Here is a 4,422-nt window from a genome sequence, read left to right as displayed (position 1 = left end):
TTTTGCAAGAATTTTAATAATTGATGATTTAATCATATGAAACAGTTCAGAAGGAAAACAAAATATAAATGTCCTCTGATGTTGTTTCTGATTTCATTAGTAACTCCACATTGTTAGATAGATGATGGTATCATGAGGGGAAAAAACATGTTCTTATATATTATCTATTTATCATGAAATTTTGTTAAATTATTTTAATGAAGAAACAATGAAAACAGTATACCCTAGTGGTTAAAAACAAAGACTCAGAATAGGTTCTTTTAATTTTGACTTTACCTCTTATGAGAAATGTTAAATTAGATATTTGTATCTTAGAGTCTCAGATTCCTTATTAGAAAATTACTTTTACAGAGAAAGTCTCATATTGCTGATTACCTGTTAAATGTTCTATGAAGTGTAATAACAGAAACGTCCAAAGATTGACATATGACATGGGAGAATGATAGAACTACAAACACATCTATTTTCTTCTTTGGACAGTCATGCATTCCTAAATACTGGCTTGGAAATAGGAATCATTGACATTTCTAAAGCTATTTTCCCACTGTTAAAAATCAATTGGAAGAATAACATTTCCAACCAGGGTGAGAGAAATCTGTAATTCATAACTATAATATTCTAGAGGAGAAGGAAACCTGAAACTATATCTTTGAAATGACTGTGAAGGATGTGATATGATGGAAGAAATGGTTTTTTTGTGAAAATATTATTTATCGATATAATTTTAATTACTTTATAAGTTCCATAAATTCATCTCTAGGTTGTTTATCTGAAGAACAAATTTATAGAGCACACCTAACAAAAAACAAAAGTAAATAAAAGCCTAATCATCTATTGTAAATTATGAAAAGGCCAGTAGGAATTTGCAGGCTCAAAGCCAGCATGGTACAGAATCTTAATGGAGTTAACAGGAGCTCAACAGATTTAGATCTTCAAAGGCCACTTGATGAAAAGCTGACAGAAGGCAATTCAAAGAGTTTACCTTTTTCAAAAATGTAATTTTCTATTTTCTATTAAAACATTATTTTTATGTGAACTGTATACTTTGATAGATAGTAACTACTTTTTTGATGGGAGAAAATTCATTTTAAATAACTAAAATAAAATATCTGTTTAGTACTTAAACTAAATAGTTGCCTTAGAATCATCAAATATAAATCCTTGTTTTTTCATGTCACTCTCCTAACTGATGTGAAAAATTGCAAAATTCCATTACTCCTAAAAGTAGTAATGTAGCTATCATGTATTTCTTACACCTTTCATATAGTTAACATATATATATATATATATATATATATATATATACATACATATATATATAAAGTTCCCTAAGTACATTGTGAAATTTCCAAGAACACAAAAACTACTTCATATGTTTTAATCCATGACAGACTTCCTCATCAACTTCATTGTTAGGGATGGACAGGTTTTACTGGGTAGAATTGGACCCCAAAATCTCAGTGCTAACCAGTATAAAGGTTGATTTATCAGAGTCCTATGGTAACTCAGGGCTCTAAACTTCTTATATTTTTTTTATAACATCATCTTCATCATGTGCCTTTACAATTCCTTGACAAGGAGAGAGTCATATAGAGGTGTGCACACAGAATACATTAAAAGTCAGGCATGACAGTGTCTTACATCAGTTCTGCCCACATTCCATTGGCCCAAGTCCAATCATAGAGCCCCAACCTAAAGAGCAAGGGACAAAGAACCCCCCAAAGTATCAAATATTCATAGGTTTATGTGATAAAAATATATTTCTGTCTCATATCACACTAGATTGCATGTGGAGCAGGAAAGCTTCTTCTCCAAGCAGTGATTCAGGGACATTGCCATCTTCCATTCTGTGGCTTAGGCCATGAACATCATCAGAGTTCTTTATTTTTTACATATTGATGGGGAAGAAGAACAAAATTATGCACAAATAAGTTTTATGGGCTAGGCTGCTCTCAGTTCACTGGCTGGAAGAGGTTCACTTGAACTGATGTAAATGTACGTGAGATGGGGAATATATTTGGACTCTGTATCTATGAACAAACAAAACCTGGATAGTGATGAGTACTGGCAGTTGTTGTCACACTCTTTTAGGAAGGAAATCAGGGAAGAGAGAGCTTAACTTACAACTTATTCAAGATCACACAACTAGAAAATGGCAGAAAGAGAAGTTTAATCCATGAAATTTATCCTCATCATCTGTGCTCCTACCCACTATACTGTTTTTCAAGCGTGCAATTTAACGCAAAAGTTCGGTGCATATTTCTTAAACAAATGACTGAAGAATAGATAAAATTTACCCAAAATCATCTGTTCTATACCTTTATTAAATGATTAAATGTGGAGCAGATAGTTTTACCCAGATATTTGACATAAAACACTTTGTTCTTTGTTGCCAGTTGCTGACATTTTAATATCACTAGTAAGGCATTGCCCAGGCACACTGCAATACTTTATTACTTGGAAAACATTTTGTAGATATTCAGTTTTATATCAATAGCATTCCCCCGTCCCCCTTCTGATAATTAGCTGTTCAGCCTTGTATCTGTGGATTAAGTTTCCTTATCTTCACCTTCTTTTATTCCAGCAGATAACCTTCAGAATACAGACAGACAATTTTAGAGTTAACACTCACTTCCCTAATCAATTGAGGCAGTCCTCACAGAGATCAGAATCACAGAAAATGCTTAAATGATTACTGAGCAAAAAAGAAGGTGGTGGATTATTGAACACTTCTACATTAACTGTAGAGAAAGCCAATCTAGGAATGGGTTCATCCAGTGGAAAAAATCTAAACTGAAGAAAGGGAGACTAACTTGCACATGGGATGGGCAATAATTTTTAAAACATCTTATTTCCCTGCCTTAACTGCATGGAAATTGCTATACTGTTAATGGTCTGTGAATCTTTAATCACAGATAAATGTTAGTATCTGTCCTCAGGGCAAAATGCAAACACATTACACCACAAAAGAAGCAAAGAAATGAATTTATGCTTTAATGAGCTGTGCAGTCTTATTATTCACCTAATATAATATGACATTTTGACTTTGTTCTGGAAACAAACTGGGAATATGAGGTCCAATTTGTATTCGTGGAGATTGTTTACTCTGAAAATTTATCCAATGATTAGTTTTTTTTTTTCTTTTTTATCTGAAGACTTCCTTTTATTGTTTTCCCTTTATATTTTTAATCAGTTTAAAGTAATTATTTAAAAATTCTTTCTAATCTGAAGGGAAATTATTCATGAAAAAATCTCATATTAGGTTTCTCATTTCACTGTGACACTGTGCGTTTTGTTATCCATATATGAACAAACAAAATCAGACTTAACAATTGCCCCCAAATGTTAATGACCCATCCATCTAATGAAGTACTTTTCATTATGTAGCATCACCAAATTTAATTGAGCATTTAATTCAAAGTTTATCATTCTGCTGGTTGCCTGGTGATTTATATGCAATCCTCAAACCAAAGCTAGAGGGTAGTGTCAGTTTAAATGAGTGATCAAAACTCAAACCTTTTAAAATAAGAAATCAAATATGTCTAGTAGATAAGTTAGTGTAACTGTTATTGTTGTTGCTTATGTTCCAAGTATACTGCATGTGGGAGAAGAGGGAAATGACAAATGCAATAAACTTATGGCTTACCAAATGAAATTTATGAACATTTATAGCCATCATAATATGGAAAAGTAGATATTATTTAAAGGCCTACAAATATTAAACAGCTAATCAAAATTTTATTTCTATTATAAGGTAAAACTTATATGCCAAAGCTATACCAACAGTTGTATAATACGGATGATTATTTGCTTTTTTCAACTGCAAGGAAAAGAGAACATTTTTTATATTGCTGAAACTTATTTGAAAACTGTCAAGGGGACTTGCAGCTTCAAATCTAAGTAAAGCAATGGGATTTTTGTAGTTAGCACTGAGAAAGATAAATCAGTTCTGAGAAAATAAAAATTAACACTACCTATAAAAGTGAATAGGATAAAAAAGATTTGAGGCATTACATGTTTTGTATATTGTGTAGGTGTTATAATTCCAGTTTAAAACTGAAGAGTATGAAACTCAATGAGTGTAAGTAACTACTCATTCAAAATGTATTTATTGAGTTTTAGTCTGTGCTAGAGAATGCAATGAAGTGAGAATCATAGCAGTGATAAAGTTGACCCATTCTAACCTCATGAAGCAAGATAAAATAAACAATCCCCCAAACGTTTCCTTACTTTAAATTGTATTTAGTTCAAGAAATAGAAGTAGAAGATGCTATGAGAAATATAAACTAAGAGTTTGAATTTGCGTAGGTGCCAAGGAAAACATCTATGAAGAATTGCAACTTAAGAGGTCACTTAAAATGTGTATATTTATTTAATTACATATGTACATGTAAATATGAGAAAGAAAGAGAAAAGGGAAAG

At 31.8% G+C, this 4,422-nt stretch overlaps 1 pseudogene; it reads left to right on the top strand.

Moving 5' to 3' along the window:
* Window positions 1-882: 882 nt before the first annotated feature.
* LOC103083918 (GTP-binding nuclear protein Ran-like) overlaps window positions 883-4,422 on the top strand; it is a 19,523-nt pseudogene continuing 15,983 nt past the window's right edge.

Source organism: Lipotes vexillifer, unplaced genomic scaffold, assembly GCF_000442215.2.
Source record: "Lipotes vexillifer unplaced genomic scaffold, Lipotes_vexillifer_v1.1 scaffold761, whole genome shotgun sequence".
In the NCBI taxonomy this organism is placed as follows: domain Eukaryota; kingdom Metazoa; phylum Chordata; class Mammalia; order Artiodactyla; family Lipotidae; genus Lipotes; species Lipotes vexillifer.
The sequence above is the reverse complement of the archived record's forward strand: the minus strand, read 5'-3'. Positions and strand labels throughout refer to the sequence as shown.